Source organism: Pristiophorus japonicus, chromosome 1 (genome assembly GCF_044704955.1).
Source record: "Pristiophorus japonicus isolate sPriJap1 chromosome 1, sPriJap1.hap1, whole genome shotgun sequence".
NCBI classification, from domain to species: Eukaryota; Metazoa; Chordata; class Chondrichthyes; family Pristiophoridae; genus Pristiophorus; species Pristiophorus japonicus.
This window is the reverse complement of record NC_091977.1, coordinates 363,755,628-363,774,222: the sequence shown is the minus strand read 5'-3', so window position 1 is coordinate 363,774,222 and position 18,595 is coordinate 363,755,628.

The window sequence follows — 18,595 nt, the reverse complement described above, 5'->3', positions numbered from 1 at the left end:
TGCAGATCACCCAAAAATGGGCGTTATTTCCAGCGTTGGCGTTTATTATGGGTTTTAAGATCACCGGATTATCGCCCATTTTCAAAACGCCAACAATCCAATTTATCAAATGGCCGTTACCGCCAGCGATGTGAAATGGGCGTTATCAGTAAATTTTTTGCTCTTCTGCCGTAAAATATCAGCACCCATCACAACGCCATGGCAACCTTGGTTTCCCGTGTTTCCGGCGGTCAGGGGTCATCGCAGAAGAGGAGAGAGAGAGAGAGAGAGGGAGCAGAGAGGAACTGAAAGCATGTGTGGGTGTGCTGTGTGGATATGTGGCTGTTGTAGGAGTTAGGAAAGAGATTTAGCAGCAGTAAAAACATAGAAACAAAGATAGAAACATAGAAAATAGATGCAGGAGTAGGCCATTCGGCCCTTTGAGCCTGCACCGCCATTCAATGAGTTCATGGCTGAACATGCAACTTCAATACCCCATTCCTGCTTTCCCGCCATACCCCTTGAACCCCCTAGTAGTAAGGACTACACCTAACTCCTTTTTGAATATATTTAGTGAATTGGCCATAACAACTTCCTGTGGTAGAGAATTCCACAGGTTCACCATTCTCTGGATGAAGAATTTTCTCCTCATCTTGGTCCTAAATGACTTACCCCTTATTCTTAGACTGTGATCCCTGGTTCTAGACTTCCCCAACATTGGGAACATTCTTCCTGCATCTAACCTGTCTAAACCCGTCAGTATTTTAAACGTTTCTATGAGATCCCCTCTCATTCTTCTGAACTCCAGTGAATACAAGCCCAGTTGATCCAGTCATTCTTGATATGTCAGTCCCGCCTTCCCAGGAATCAGTGGTGAATCTTCGCTGCACTCCCTCAATAGCAAGAATGTCCTTCCTCAAGTTAGGAGACCAAAACTGTCAATGCTTCTGCTATTTCCAAGGCCACCTCCTTAAGTACTATGGGATGCAGTCCATCAGGCCCTGGAGATTTATCGGTCTTCAATCCCATCAATTTCCCCAACACAATTTCCCGACTGATAAGGATTTCCCTCAGTTCCTCCTTCTTACTAGACCCTCTGACCCCTTTTATATCCGGAAGGTTGTTTGTGTCCTCCTTAGTGAATACCGAACCAAAGTACTTGTTCAATTGGTCTGCCATTTCTTTGTTCCCAGTTATGACTTCCCCTGATTCTGATTGCAGGGGACCTACGTTTGTCTTTACTAACCTTTTTCTCTTTACCTATCTATAGAAGCTTTTGCAGTCCGTCTTAATGTTCCCTGCAAGCTTCCTCTCGTACTCTATTTTCCCTGCCCTAATCAAACCCTTTGTCCTCCTCTGCTGAGTTCTAAATTTCTCCCAGTTCCCAGGTTCGCTGCTATTTCTGGCCAATTTGTATGCCACTTCCTTGGCTTTAATACTATCCCTGATTTCCCTTGATGGCCACAGTTGAGCCACCTTCCCTTTTTTATTTTTAAGCCAGACAGGGATGTACATGTTGTAGTTCATCCATGCGGTCTCTAAATGTCTGCCATTGCCCATCCACTGTCAACCCCTTAAGTATCATTCGCCAATCTATCTGAGCCAATTTACACCTCATTCCTTCAAAGTTAGCCTTCTTTAAGTTCTGGACCATGGTCTCTGAATTAACTGTTTCATTCTCCATCCTGATGAAGAATTCCACCATATTATGGTCACTCTTCCCCAAGGGGCCTCACACAACGAGATTGCTAATTAATCCTCTATCATTACACAACACCCAGTCTAAGATGGCCTCCCCCCTAGTTGGTTCCTTGACATATTGGTCAAGGAAACCATCCCTTTTGCATTCCAGGAAATCCTCCTCCACCGTATTGCTTCCAGGTTGGTTAGCCCAATCGATATGCATATTAAAGCCACCCATGATAACTGCTGCACCTTTATTGCATGCACGCCTAATTTCCTGTTTGATGCCCTTCCCAACATCGCTACTACTGTTTGGAGGTCTGTCCACAACTCCCACTAGCATTTTCTGCCCCTTGGTATTCCGTAGCTCCACCCATACCGATTCCACGTCATCCAAGCTAATGTCTTTCCTTACAATTGCATTAATTTCCTCTTTAACTTGCAACGCCACCCCGCCTCCTTTTCCTTTCTGTCTATCCTTCCTAAATGTTGAATACCCTTGGATGTTGAGTTCCCAGCCTTGGTCACCCTGGAGCCATGTCTCCGTGATGCTAACCACATCGTATCCGTTAACTGCTATTTGCACAGTTAATTCGTCCACCTTATTCCGAATACTCCTCGCATTGAGGCCCAGAACGTTCAGGCTTGCCTTTTTAACCCACTTAGACCCTTTAGAATTTTGCTGTAAAGTGGCCCTTTTTGTTTTTTGCCTTGGGTTTCTCTGCCCTCCACTTTTACTCATCTCCTTTCTGTCTTTTGCTTCTGTCTCCATTTTGTTTCCCTCTGCCTCCCTGCATTGGTTCCCATCCCCTGCCATATTAGTTTAACTCCTCCCCAACAGCAAGAGGAAACACTCCTCCTAGGACATTGGTTCCGTCCTGCCTAGGTGCAGACCGTCCGGTTTGTACTGGTCCCACCTCCCCCAGAACCGGTTCCAATGCCCCAGGAATTTGAATCCTTCCCTGCTGCACCACTGCTCAAGCCACGTATTCATCTGAGTTATCCTGTGATTCCTTCTCTGACTAGCACGTGGCACTGGTAGCAATCCCGAGATTACTATTTTTGAGGTCCTACTTTTTAATTTAGCTCCGAGCTCCTTAAATCCGTCTCGTAGGACCTCATCCCGTTTTTTACCTATATCGTTGGTACCAATGTGCACACGACAACTGGCTGTTCACCCTCCCTTTTAAGAATGTCCTGCACCCGTTCCGAGACATCCTTGACTCTTGCACCAGGGAGGCAACATACCATCCTGGAGTCTTGGTTGCAGCCGCAGAAACGCCTATCTATTCCCCTTACAATTGAATCCCCTATCGCTATCGCTCTCCCACTCTTTTTCCTGCCCTCCTGTGCAGCAGAGCTACACATAGTGCCATGAACTTGGCTGCTGCTGCTCCCCCCTGATGAGTCATCCCCCTCAACAGTACTCAAAGCAGTGTATCAGTTTTGCAGGGGGATGACCGCAGGGGATCCCTGCACTACCTTCCTCGCACTGCTCTTCCTGTTGGTCTTCCATTCCCTATCTGGCTGTGGACCCTTTACCTGCGGTAAGACCAACTCACTAAACGTGCTATTCACGTCATTCTCAGCATCGTGGATGCTCCAGAGTAAATCCACCTTCAGCTCCAATTCCGCAACGTGGTCTGTCAGGAGCTGGAGGCGGATACACTTCCTGCACACGTAGTCATCAGGGACACTCTGATTTCCCACATATTGCAGGAGGAGCATAACCGTCCGAGCTCTCCTGCCATGACTTAACCCTTAGATTAACATAAATTGGTAACAACAATTCTAAAAGTTATTCACTGGTATAGAAGAGAAAAAATAAAAATTCCTTACCAATCACCAGCCAATCACTTACCCCGTTGGCTGTGACGTCACCTTTCTATTTCTTTCTACTTCTTTTTTGCCTTCTCCCTGTAGCTGCACAAGCTGGGCCTTTTGTAGGCCTCCCGCCGACCCCGGACTCACGGCCTCACCAACGAACTCCCAACGCCTCTCGCGGCCTTTTGTAGGCCTCTCGCTGACCCCGGACTCATGCCTCACCAACGAACTCCCAACACCTCTCGCGGCCTTTTGTAGGCCTCCCGCCGACCCCGGACTCACGGCCTCACCAACGAACTCCCAACACCTCTCGCGGCCTTTTGTAGGCCTCTCGCCGACCCCGGACTCACAACTCACCAACCAACTCCCGACGCCTCTCGCGGCCTTTTGTCGGCCTCTCGCCGACCCCGGACTCATGCCTCACCAACGAACTCCCGACGCCTCTCGCGGCCTTTCGTAGGCCTCTCACTGACCCCAGACTCACGCCTCACCAACGAACTCCCGACGCCTCTCGCGGCCTTTCGTAGGCCTCTCGCTGACCCCGGACTCTCGCCTCACCAATGAACACCCGATGCCTCTCGCGGCCTTTTGTAGGCCTCTCGCTGACCCCGGACTCACGCCTCACCAACGAACTCCCAACACCTCTTGCGGCCTTTTGTAGGTCTCTCGCCGACCCCGGACTCACACCTCACCAACCAACTCCCGACGCCTCTCGCGGCCTTTTGTAGGCCTCTCCCCGACCCCGGACTCACGCCTCACCAACGAATTCCTGATGCCTCTAGCGGCCTTTTGTAGGTCTCTCGCCGACCCCGGATGCACGTCTCACCAACGAACTCCCGATGCCTCTCACAGCTTTTTGTAGGCCTCTCGCAGACCCCGGACTCATGCCTCAGCACAAAAAGAATTGAGAGCACAAATAACTTTGTTTGCACGGAGATTTTGGGAAAAAGAATACAGTTAAAATGGAAGGCGTGGAGGAGGTGACACAGCACGATGTGGAAGGTGAGGACGCTGGTGAGAGCAGTGAGGTGGGAGAGGAACTAGAAGTGGGAGGATGAAAACGAGTTTGGAAATTCTCCGACGAGGCAAATGCCTCCCTCCTGCAGGAGGTGAAGTCACGCTGGGGTCCACCCGCCCGCCGCACAGCACTGCCCCCCAGTCATCAAGATCCACGGCATGCCCTTGAACAACATGGACCATTTCCCATACCTCGGGAGCCTTTTATCAACAAAAGCAGACCTTGATGATGAGAATCAACACCACCTCCAGTGCGCCAGTGAAGCCTTCGGCCACCTGAGGAAAAGATTGTTCAAAGACCAGTCCCTCAAAATGGCCACCAAGCTCATGGTCTACAGGGCAGTCGTAAAACCTGCCCTCCTGTAAGGATCAGAGACATGGACCATGTACAGTACACATAGAAGCATAGAGACATGGAAAATAGGTGCAGGAGTAGGCCATTTGGCATTTCGAGCCTGCACCACCATTCAATATGATCATGGCTGATCATGCAACTTCATAACCCACTCCTGCTTTCTCTCCATACCCCTTGATCCCTTTAGCCGTAAGGGACGTATCTAACACCTTTTTGAATATATCTAATGAACTGGCCTCAACAACTTTCTGTGGTAGAGAATTCCATAGGTCCACAATGCTCTGAGTGAAGACGTTTCTCCTCATCTCGGTCCTAAATGATTTACCCTTAACCTTAGACTCTGACCCCTGGTTCTGGACTTCCCCAACACGGGAACATTCTTCCTGCATCTAACCTGCCCAATCCCGTTGGAATTTTATATGTTTCTATGAGATCCCCTCTCATTCTTCTAAATTCCAGCGAATATAAGCCTAGTCGATCCAGTCTATCTACATATGTCAGTCCTGCAATCCCGGGAATCAGTCTGGTGAACCTTCGCTGTACTCCTTTAATAGCAAGAATGTCCTTCCTCAGATTAGGAGACCAAACTATACACAATATTCAAGGTGTGGCCTCAGCAAGGCCCTGTACAGCTGCAATATGACCACCCTGCTCCTGTACTCAAATCTTCTCGCTATGAAGGCCGACATGCCATTTGCCTTCTTCACTGCCTGCTGTACCTGCATGCCAACTTTCAATGACTGCTGTACCATGACACCCAGGTCTCGTTGCACCTCCCCTTTTCTTAATCTGTCACCATTCAGATAATATTCTGCCTTCCTGTTTTTGCTACCAAAATGGATAACCTTACATTTATCTATATTTTTACTGCATCTGCCATGCATTTGCCAACTCACCTAACCTGTCCAAGTCACCCTGCAGTCTCTTAGCATCCTCCTCACAGCTCACACTGCCACCCAGCTTAATGTCATCTGCAAACTTGGAGATATTATATTCAATTCCTTGGTCCAAATCATTAATGTATATTGTAAATAGCTGGGGTCCCAGCTCTGAACCTTGCGGTACCCCACTAGTCACTGCCTTTTGAAAGTCCAAATACACCACATCCACTGGTTCTCCCTTGTCCACTCTACTAGTTACATCCTCAAAAAATGGTAGAAGATTTGTCAAGCATGATTTCCCTTTCATAAATCATTACTGACTTGGACCGATCATGTCACTGCTTTCCAAATGCACTGCTATTACATTTTTAATAATTGATTCCAACATTTTCCCCACTACCAATGTCAGGCTAACCGGTCTATAATTCCCTGTTTTCTCTCTCGCTCATTTTTTTAAAAGTGGGGTTACATTAGCTATCCTCCAATCCATAGGAACTGATCCAGAATCTATAGAATGTTGGAAAATGACCACCAATGCATCCACTATTTCTGGGACAACTTCCTTAAGTACTCTGGAATGCAGACTATCAGGCCCTGGGGATTTATTGGCCTTCAATCCCATCAATTTCCCGAACACAATTTCCTGACTAACAAGGATTTCTTTCAGTTCCTCCTTCTCACTAGACCCTTGATCCCCTATTATTTCCGGAAGGTTATTTGTGTCTTCCTTAGTGAAGACAGAACCAAAGTATTTGTTCAATTGGTCTGCCATTTCTTTGTTCCCCATTATAAATTCACCTGATTCTGACTACAAGGCACCTACATTTGTCCTCACTAATCTTTTTCTCTTCACATGTCTATAAAAAATTTTGCAGTAGTTTTTATGCTCCCTGCAAGCTTACTCTCATACTCTATTTTCCCCCTCTGAATTAAACCCTTTGTCCTCCTCTGCTGGATTCTAAATTTCTCCCAGTCCTCAGGTTTGATGCTTTTTCTGGCCAATTTATATGCCTCTTCCTTGGAAATTATCCCTAATTTCCCTTGTTCGCCATGGTTGAGCCACCTTCCCCGTTTTATTTTTATGCCAGACAAGGACGTACAATTGTTGAAGTTCATCCATGTGATCTTTAAATGTCTGCCATTGCCTATCCACCGTCAACCCTTTAAGTATCATTTGCCAGTTTTTCCTAGCCAATTCACGTCTCATACCATCAAAGTTACCTTTCTTTAAGTTCAGGACCCTAGTCTCTGAATGAACTGTGTCATTCTCAATCTTAATGAAGAATTATACCATATTATGGTCTCTCTTCCCCAAGGCGCCTTATACAACAAGATTGCTAATAATCCTCTCTTGTTACAAAACATCCAGTCTAGGATGGCCAGCTCTCTTGTTGGTTCCTCGGCATATTGGTCTCGAAAACCATCCCTAATACACTCCAGGAAATCCTCCTCCACCGTATTGCTACCAGTTTGGGTGGCCCAATCTATATGCAGATTAAAGCCACCCATGATAACTGCTGTACCTTTATTGCATGCATCCCTAATTTCCTGTTTAGTGCCATCCCCAACCTCACTACTACTGTTTGGTGGTCTATACACAACCACCACGAGCATTTTCTGCCTTTTGTTATTCCGCAGCTCTACCCATACTGATTCCACATCATCCAAGCTAATGATCTTCCTTACTATTGCGTTAATCTCCTCTTTAACCAGTGCTACCCCACGTCCTTTTCCTTTCTGTCTATCCTTCCTGAATATTGAATATCCCTGGATGTTGACTTCCCAGCCTTTGTCACGTTGGAGCCATGTCTCCGTAATCCCAATTACCACAGATCCGTTGACAGCTATCTGCGCAGTTAATTCATCCACCTTATTACGAATGCTTCTTGCATTGAGACACCTCAAGTCACTGGAGAAATACCACCAACGATGTCTCCGCAAGATCCAGCATATCATCTGGGAGGACAGATGCACCACCATTAGCGTCCTTGACCAGGCCAACTTCTCCTGCATTGAAGCACTGACCACACTAGATCAGCTCCACTGGGCAGGCCACATTGTTCGCATGCCAGATGTCCAAAGCAAGTGCTCTACTCGGAACTCCTTCACGACAAACGAGCCAAAGGTGGGCAGAGGAAACGTTGCAAGGACACCCTGAAAGCCTCCCTGATAAAGTATAACATCCCAACTGACATCTGGGAGTCCCTGGCCAAAGACCACCCTAAGTGGAGGAAATGCACCTGGGAGGGCACTGAGCATCTCGAATCTCGTCACCAAGAGCATGCAGAAATCAAGCACAGGCAGTGGAATGAGCGTGCGGCAAACTAGTCCCACCCACTCCTTCCCTCAATGACTATCTGTCCCACCTGTGACAGGGACTGTGGTTCTCGAATTGGACTGTTCAGCCACCTAAGGGATCAATTTTAGAGTGGAAGCAAAACTTCATCACTTCCAACGGACTGCCTATGATGATGATGATGAGGATGTTGGGAGGTTTGGGGAGGGGGCTACCTTGTTTTTTTGGATTTCTGTTCTATGTTTATGAAGTTTTGTTGCTAATATTAAAAATGTAATGAATGATATAAATGTTATAAATTTGTTGTGGGGTGGGTCGTGGTGGGATGGGATGTTTTTTACAGTTATAATTATGATTTTATACAAATGTTCTCATTAAATGTTTTTTATTTCACATAACCTTGTTGCGCAATTTCTCAGATAGCTGCACTGTTACACACTGGTGAATCCTTAACATGAAAGGGGATAATTCAACGTCATTTGAATCAACTTAAACTGTAACTGTCAACAAGATAATGCACACCATTCATGTAGGAGCTGCAGACACAGCAGTCTTGCAGCTTTGTAATACCACCAACGTTATTTCAATCAAAGTGCTCATTTATGAGCTGCTGACATAAGAGTCTTGCAGCTGTGTATCCACCACGGGCTCTTTCCTGCTGTATAGAGGGGGGCGAGGGCATGGTTTCACCATCAGCCTGATTGTCTGCTCCGAGGTCAGCATCCACCTCCTTGTCCTCCTCTTCCTCTCTCTCTTGAGGTGGACCGGCAGTCCCTTCTGGCAATTCTTGTCCCCTCCTGGTAGCCAAGTAGTGCAGCATGCAGCACACCACCATGAATTGAGCTACCTGCTCAGGGTGATATTGTAACTCACCTCCTGATTGGTCCAGGCATCTAAAGCGCTGGTTAAGCACTCCAATTGTTTTATCGATTGCGTGTGGCTATGTAGCTTTCGTTGTATCGCTTCTCGGCTTCTGTCTGGGTGTTACGCAGTGGGGGGGTCATCAGCCAGGTGGCAAGGCCATATCCTTTGTCACCAAGCATCCAGCATTGACCTTGTGGCTGACTGGTAAGCATGTCAGATACAGTGCTCTCACCCAGGATGTGAGCATCATGGATGCTGCGGAAATCCTGCATTTACTGCCAATATAATTTGTTGGTGGTCGACACTGAGTTGCATATTCAGGGAGTGGAATCCCTTTCAGTTCCGAAAAACCTCTGCATCCTGAAAAGGTGCCCGCATGGTGATGTGCATACAGTCTATTGCTCCCTGCACCTTAGGGAAGCTTGCAATTTTCTGAGCTAAGATCCTTTCTCTCTACTGTCTTTACTGTCTTTATTATCAGAGCTGCCCTCCTCATATTTGACCTCATCCTCATCAATTTACCTGTTGCAGATGCATCTATCCCAAACTGTATTGGTAGTCAGTCCTTTTGGAGACAAAATCTCACCTTCACACTGAGGACACCTTCCATCGTGTTGTGTGGCACTACCACTGAGCTAAATGGGATAGATTCAAAACAGATCTAGCAGCTCAAACTTGGCATCCATGAGGCACTATGGGCCATCAGCAGCAGCAGAATTATATTCCACCACAATCTGTAAACTCATGAGCTGACATATCCTTCACTCTACCATTACCATAAAGCCAGGGGACCAACCCTGTTTCGATGATGAGTGTAGAAAAGCATTCCAGGAGCAGTATCAAGTGAATGTAAAAATGCCAACCTGGGGAAGCTGCAACACATGATGACATACAAGCTAATGGGTGGAAGCAGCATGCTATAGACAGAGGTAAGCAATCCCACAACCAACGGATCAGATCAAAGCTCTGCTGTCCTGTCAAATCCAGTCATGAATGGTGGTGGACCATTAAGCAACTAATGAGAGGAGAAGACTCCATGAACATCCACATCCTCAATGATGGTGGAGCCAAACACGTGAGTGCAAAAGACAAGGCATTTGCAACCATATTCAGCCAGAAGTGCTGAGTGGATGATCCATATTGACCTCCTCCTGAGGTCCTCACCATCACAGAAGCCAGTCTGTAGTCAATTCCATTCACTCCACGTGATATCAAGAAGTGGCTGAGCATACTGAATACAGCAAAGGCTATAGGCGCTGGCAACATCCTGACTTTTGTGCTGAAGACTTGTGCTCCAGAAATATCTACGGCTCTAACCAAGCTGTTCCAATACAGTTACAACACTGGCATCTACCCGACAATGTGGAAAGCTCTCCAGGTATGTTCCGTCCACAAAAAAGACAAATTCAATCTGGCCAGTTCATCATCATAGGCAGTCCCTCGAAATCGAGGAAGACTTGCTTGCACTCTAAAAGTGAGTTCTCAGGTGACTGTTCAGTCCAATATGGGAATTACAGTCTCTGTCACAGGTGGGACAGACAATTGTTGAAGGAAAGGGTGGATGGGGTGTCTGGTTTGCTGCACGCTCCTTCCACTGCCTGCGCTTGCTTTCTGTATGCTCTCGACGACGAGACTCGCGGTGCTCAGCGCCCTCCCAGATGTACTTCCTCCACTTAGGGTGCTCTTTGGCCAGGGACTCCCAGGTGTCGGTGGGGATGTTGCACTTTATCAAGGAGGTTTTGAGGGTGTCCTTGAAACATTTCCTCTGCCCACCTGGGGACCACCTGCCGTGTAGGAGTTCCGAGTAGAGCGCTTGCTTTGGGAGTCTTGTGTCGGGCATGCGGACAATGTGGCCCACCCAACGGAGCTGGGCGACTGTGGTCAGTGCTTCGATGCTGGTGATGTTGGCCTGATCGAGAACACTGACGTTGGTGCGTCTATCCTCCCAGGTGATTTGCAGGATCTTGCGGAGACAACGTTGGTGGTATTTCTCCAGCGATTTGAGGTGTCTACTCTATATGGTCCACGTCTCTGAGCCATACAGGAGGGCGGGTATCACGACAGCCTTGTAAACCATAAGCTTGTTGCCAGATTTGAGGGCCTGATCTTCGAACACCCTCTTCCTCAGGTGACTGAAGGCTGCGCTAGTGCACTGGAAGCGGTATTGGACCTTGACTTCGATGTCTGCCCTTGCTGATAGTAGGATCCCGAAGTCGGGAAAGTGGTCCACATTATCCAAGGCCGCGCCATAGATTTTGATGACTGGGGGGCAGAGCTATGTGGCAGGGTCAGGTTGGTGGGGGACCTTTGTTTTACGGATGTTTATTGTAAGGCCTATGCTTTCATGCCTCGGTGAAGATGTTGACGATGACTTCACATTCAGTCTCTGAATGTGCGCAGACGCAATCCGCGTACTGTAGTTTGATGGCAGAGGATGGGACGGTCGTGGATCGAGTCTGGAGACGACAAAGGATGAACAGGTTCCCACTGGTTCTATAGTTTAGCTCCACTCCAGCAGGGAGCTTGTTGAGTGTGAGGTGGAGCTTTGCAGTGAGGAAGATCGAGAAGAGGGTTGGCGCGATGACGCAGCCCTGCTTGACCCATGTCCGGATGTGGATTGGCTCTGTGGTGGATCCTTTGATCAGGATCATGGCTTGCATGTCGTCGTAGAGCAGGCGAAGGAAGGCGACAAACTTTTGGGGGCAGCCGAAACTGAGGAGGATACTCCGTAGTCGCTTGCAGTTAACAGTGTCAAAGGCCATTGTAAAGTCAAAGAAGGCCATGTACAAGGGTTGGTGCTGTTCCCTGCATTTCTCTTGCAGTTGTAGCGCCATAAAGATCATGTCTGTTGTATCCCATAGTGGACGGAATTCACACTATGACTCTGGGAGAAGCTCCTCAGCCACAGGGAGAAGACGATTGAGGAAGATTCTAGTGATGACTTTCCCAGTGGCCGACAACAGGGAGATTCCTCTATAGTTGCCGCAGTCGGACTTGTCCCCTTTTTTTAAAGATGGTCACGATTACGGCATCTTTGAGATCTCCAGGCATGCTCTCCTCCTTCCGGAGTGAGATGAGGTCATGCATTCATGCCAATAGTGCCTCTCCGCCATACTTTAGTGCCTCAGCGGGGATTCCATCTGCTCCTGATGCCTTGTTGTTCTTGAACTCAAGGATGGCCTTTTCTACCTCGTGCAGGAATGGGGTTTTGCTGAGATGGTGGTGGGTAGCATGCTGCGGGATGGAGTCGAGGACCTCTGACCATCCCAATGCCTGCCCTCAGCCAGGCCTCGGTTTTCTCACCACCTCACCGAAGGGCGCTGCTCAGCGCCGAGCTTACAGCCTGCATCCCGCTGTAGGCAACTAGGCTCATACAGCATTACCTGGTCTCCAGTCATCTTGGACCCCCTTGCCACTGGACCAAGACCTTGCTCTGCAAAGCCCGTGTGGTAGCCAGTGTGCAACAACCATTCCACATTAAAAGAACTCACGCACAGGCATCTTCCACCATTCTGGCCAATTACGGCCCCATCAGCCTACTGTCCATAATCAGGAAAGTGATGGAAGTTGTCATTGACAGTGCTATTAAGCAGCATTTACTCACAAATAACCTGCTCATCAATGCTCAGTTTAGGTTCCGCCGGGACCACTTGAATTCTAGAGGTGAGGTCAGAGTGATTGCCTTTGACATCAAGGCAGCATCTGACCGAGTGTGGCATCAAAAAGTCCTAATAAAATTAAAGTCAATTAGGATCAGGGGAAAAACTCTCCACTGCTGGAGTCATACCTAGCACAAAGGAAGATGCTTGTGGTTGTTAGAGGTCAATCATCACACCCCAGAACATCACTGCAATGGTTGCTCAAAGCTGTGTCCTGGGCTCAACCATCTTAAGCTGCTTCATCAATGACCTTCCCTCCACCATAGGGTCAAAAGTGGGGCTGTTTGCCGATGATTACACAGTGCTCATTTCCATGTGCAACTCCTCAGATAATGAAGCAGACAGTGCCCGCATGCAACACGATCTGGACAATATTGGCTGGGACTGATAAGTGGCAATTTGCGCCACACAAGTGCCATGCAATAACTATCTCCAACAAGAGATTCTAGCCACCGCCACTTGACAATCAAAGGCATTACCATCGCCGAATCCCCCACCATCAAAGTCCTGAAGTTCACCATTGTCCAGAAAATTAACTGGACCAGCCAAATAAATACTGTGACTACAAGAGCAGGTCAGATGCTAAATATTTTGCTGTGAGTTACTAACCTCCTGACTCCCCAACCCTTTCCACCACCTACAAGGCTCAAGTCAGGCGTGTGATGGAATACTCTCCACTTGCCTGGATGAGTCTAGCTCTAACAACACTCAAGAAGCTCAACACAATCCAGGACAAAGCAGTCCACTTGATTGGCACCCCATCCACCACCTTAAACATTTACTCCCTCCACCACCAGCGCACCATGACTGCAGTGGCACTGCAGCAACTCGCCAAGACTTTTTTGAGAGTACTTCCCAAACCCACAACCTCTACCACCTAGAAGGACAAGGGCAGCAGACTAATGGGAACACATCACCTCCAAGTTCCACTCCAAGTCATACCCCATCCTGACTTTGAAATATGTCCCCGTTGCTTCATCATTGCTGGGTTAAAATCCTGGAACTCCCTCCCTAATAGCATTGTGGGAGTACCTTCATCACAAGGACTGTTCAAAAGATGGCTCACCACTACTTTCTCAAGGGCAATTAAGGATGGGCAATAAATGCTGGCCTTGCCAGCAACACCCTCATCCCATGAATGAATAAAAACTATACACACTGCATCTATCACCTGGCTCACTACATACGTCAGAAAAATTGGATGTACAACATAATGGAACTGATTACTCTAGCAGAAGAAAGTGATTGGGGTATCTCTATTTACACTAGAAATATTCTTTACCTTATTTTTATTTAATTCTTTGAATCTAAATTTTCATTATTTGATATTTCTGTCTCAACAAATTGATTAATTTGTGATACAATAAAAGAGATTATATCAGGAGTTTGTGCTCCTGGCACAGAAGCTTGCCCACCTCATTCAGGTGCATAAAATGAAAGGGGGATAAATCATGAGGTAGCACACACCTGAATTGTTAATATAGTCTCCTGTTTATTTGAGGCTCCACATTGGATGTGCAAACTCATAAAGTTACCGTTAAAATCTCAGGTTACTTAAAATTTTTGACTAAACGTTGCAGTCCTATCACAGTAGTGACAGGGCCATTGACAAACATGAGCAGATTGCATGCAAGTTGCAAAAGCTTTATATGATTTTGTTAGGTTCAATTTGAAAACAGAAAAGGAAAAAAAAATCTGGACCTTGATTCTTGACTGAAAAATGTAAGTTATAGAGAAATAAAAAAGGAACCTGGCTCAGATGCCATGAAAGGTAAAATTGTCAAATAGAATGCTAGATCAATAAGGGGAATTATTTAAACAGGGAATGAAAAGGGTGAAAAACAGATTAAAAAAAAGAAATGGCCTGAAGGATGGGTTCCAAGAATTAATAGGGAAATTAGATCAAATATAAAATGTTAAATAAAATAAGTGAGCACTGTACTGTGATGGTTATGGCACTTGACCAACAACCCAGAAGGTCATGTTTTAGAAATTCGATTGCATTGCTGCCATTTTACAGGCATAAAATGGGTACCTAAGAGTCCATTATGGTGGGCGGAGTGCGTGCACTCATTCCACACCAGAAGTGCACTGCCCCTTTTAATGCTTAGGGCTCTTTCATGGTATCTAACATTCATGGACTGAATGCTAAACACATACCGAAGACTTGTTGTTCGGCAACAACTTCAGTTCTTATCAGCATAGAATTCTGCCACCTCCCTGAGATATGAAAATTAACTAAATAATAAAGTTGTGCATTCCACATTAATTACTGCTTAACAAGCAGTTACCAGAAAGAGCTGCAAACACTGGGCAGGACTGTTAATGTGCATTGGAAATATTTACTCCCAGGACAGGTTTAGCGACATGGTCAAAAGCTAACACCTGCTCAATTAATGCCAAAACACAAAACTACTATTCCTTAATGCACAATTAGTGCATCCACTAGCATTAATTCACAGAACAGTTTAAACCTCCCTGGTGTTTTATGATCAGATTGTTCTCTTGCTTTTTCATGTCACTACTTGTATCAGAATAGAATTTGTAATATAACTTTATGGAGTGATCCTGTGGAATCACATTTCCGTCTATGATGTAAATAATTCCTGGTAAACATTAATATTATTTATGGAGAAGCCTCAGACAGTCATTGTTAAAATTGAATTCTAATTTATTATTCCCAATACCCTTTAAGTCTCCTTCATTCATAATAATAATAAAACAAACAGAAATGCTGGAAATATACAACAAGTCTCTCAGTATAATAACAGAGAAAACCTGTTGACCCTTCAATGGATTTCCAAAATCTGTAATTGTTTTTTCTTTTTTATCTGTCTTTAATAATATTAGTTGATCTCCTATGGTGTTACTTGCAAGTAGTCTTGGGTTTTGAAGTTGCTGAACTAGCCTTTTGTCAGGCCACTGCCCAGGTACTCCTTGTGGGGAGTTGCTGCACAGGTTGACTAGAACTAATGGCTTTGGTAACTTCTCTAGATTAGTTGTCGCTTGGCTCGTCACCTTGGAGAGCCAGTTGGATATAATGGGCCCTCTTTCTCTTTCACATATATATGCTTTTTAAGATTGTGCAGTTCTGATGTGTTGGTGTTTTACACAGCATCTCATATCTGAAGTGTGATGTATATGCTGCATCCATATATATATATATATATCCCGGATGCACTTCCTCCGCTTAAGGCGGTCTTTGGCCAGAGACTCCCAGGTGTCGGTGGGGATGTTGCATTTTATCAAGGAGACTTTGAGGGTTTCCTTGAAATGATTCTGTTACATTTAGAATAACTCCACAAGACTGTATATCTTAAGCTCAAACTGTTGTGACCTTGGTCTCTTTATTGTAACTCCAGAGTGAGGAGGCAGCATGGTAGTCTGCCTTTTATACCTGCTTGCCCAGGGTGTGCAGGTGACCCTTGGGTCTCCCACAGGTGCGCCCCCTGCTGACAAGTCTTACACATTGTTAATGTTTACATAAATAACATCATTCCTCCCCAAAGTCTTAGATACAAGTTATTTACAAGTTGAGGCGATCCGGGGCTCTGCATTCCCAGGTTGATTGCCTGAGTTGAAGTCCTGGCATGGTGAGTTGGTCAAATCATTGCGGCGCTGCGGTGTGGCTGTTCTGATCGGACTGCCAGGCATGGTGGGTTCATCCTCGTGTTTGACCGCGAGGTCGATTGCTGGTTGGGTGTGTGTGAGTGGATCAATGATGGTAATGTCGTCTTCAAACTGTTCTTGGCTGTCAGTGAACCACAGTTTGGTCTGATCCAAGTGCTTTTTGCATGTTTGTCCGTTCAAAAGTTTGACAACAAACACTCTATTCCCTTCCTTGGCTAACACAGTGCCAGCAACCCATTTGGGACCATGACCATAATTAAGAACAAACACAGGGTCATTAACTTCAATGTCGCGTGATACAGCCGCGCGATCATGGTACATGTTGTGCCAGTGACACCGGGTTTTTACGTGATCATTGAAAACTGGGTGGACTAAGGAGAGCCTGGTTTTGAGTGCTCTCTTCATTAGCAATTGTGCAGGGAGAACCCCGGTAAGCGAGTGGGGTCGCATGCGGTAGCTGAGCAGAATCCGAGATAGCCGGGTCTGCAGGGAACCGTCCGTCACGAGTTTCAAGCTCTGCTTGATGGTTTGGACTGCGGGTTCCGCTTGACCATTGGATGCTGGCTTAAACAGCGCAGACCTGACATGCTTGATGCCATTGCGGGTCATGAACTTATTGAATTCTGAGCTGGTGAAGCATGGTCCATTGTCACTAACAAGGACGTTGGGCAAACCATGGGTGGCGAACATGGCCCAGAGGCTTTCAATGGTGGCAGTGAACGTACATGATGACATAATTGTACATTCAATCCATTTAGAGTAAGCGTCCACCGCTACTAGGAACATCTTTCCTCGAAAGGGGCCAGCGAACTCTACGTGGACCCTGCACCATGGTTTGGAGGGCCATGACCACAGACTCACTGGGGCCTTCCTTGGTGCATTGCTCAACTGTGAGCAAGTGTTGCATTGGTGTACGCATGACTCCAATTCCGAGTCAATGCCGGGCTACCAAACATGTGACCTGGTGATAGCCTTCATCATGACTCTGCCTGGGTGGGTACTGTAAAGGTCGCGTATAAATGTTTCCCTGCCTTTTTTTGGCAAAATTACATGATTTCCCCATAGGAGGCAGTCCGAATGGATGAACATTTCGTCCTTGCGTCGGTGGAACGGTTTAATTACATCTTGCATTTCCCCTGGGACTGCTGACCAGCTCCCATTGAGGACACAGTTTTTTACTAGTGATAGCACCAGGTCCTGACAAGTGACCGCTCGCTCTCAAAAGCATATATTACAAAGAGCAAGTCTGCGGGTTGCACCATTTCCACCCAGGTGGTGGGCAACGGTAGCCGACTGAGGGCATCTGCACAGTTCTCCGTGCTTGGTCTGTGGCAGATTACATAATCATAAGCAGATAACATTCGTGCCCATCTTTGGATGCGGGACGAAGCATTGGTGTGAATACCTTTGCTTTCTGAGAACAACGAAATGAGCGGTTTGTGGTCGGTTTCGAGCTCGAACCGGAGCCCAGATAGGTATTGGTGCATTTTCTTAACTCCGTATATGTGCTAATGCTTCTTTTTCAATCATATTGTAGGCTCTTTCAGCCTTAGATAAGCTTCTGGATGCATATGCAACCAGTTGCAATTTGCCTGACCCATTGGCTTGCTGTAACACATAACCGACCCCGTACGAAGATGCATCACAAGCTAATGCTAAACTTTTACACGAGTCATACAATACAATTAACTTGTTGGAACATAGCAGGTTTCTGGCCTTGTTAAAGGCAGTCTCTTGAGCTTTACCCCAAACCCAGTCATCACCCTTGCATAGCAAAAAATGCAATGGTTCCAGCAAAGTGCTCAACCCCGGTAGAAAGTTACCAAAATAGTTGAGGAGTCCCAGGAACGAATGCAGCTCCATTGCATTCTGTGGTCTGGGTGCATTCTTGATGGCCTCCGTCTTGGAGTCCGTGGGTCTGATGCCATCCGCCGCAATCTTTCCCCCCAGAAATTCGACCAATGTCGCCAGGAAAACACACTTGGCGTGTTTCAACCTGAGTCCCACTCTGTCCATTCGCTTGAGAACCTCTTCCAAGTTGTGCAAGTGTCCGGTGGTGTTGCGGCCAGTGATCAAGATGTCGTCTTGGAACACCACGGTGTGCAGAACCTATTTCAGCAGACTCTCCATGTTCCTCTGGAAGATGGCCACCGCTGAACGAATCACAAAGGGGCATCTGTGATTTATGAACAGTTCTCTGTGCATGTTGATGCACGTCAATTTTTTTCGAAGCTTCAGCCAGCTCCTGTGTCATGTAAGCAGAGGTTAGATCCAGCTTGGTGAACAACTTCCCCCCTGCTAGTGTTGCAAACAGGTCATCCACTTTGGGCAGTGGGTACTGGTCCTGTAACGAGACTCAGTTGATCGTTACCTTGTAGTCCCCGCAGATTCTGACCGTCCCATCGTT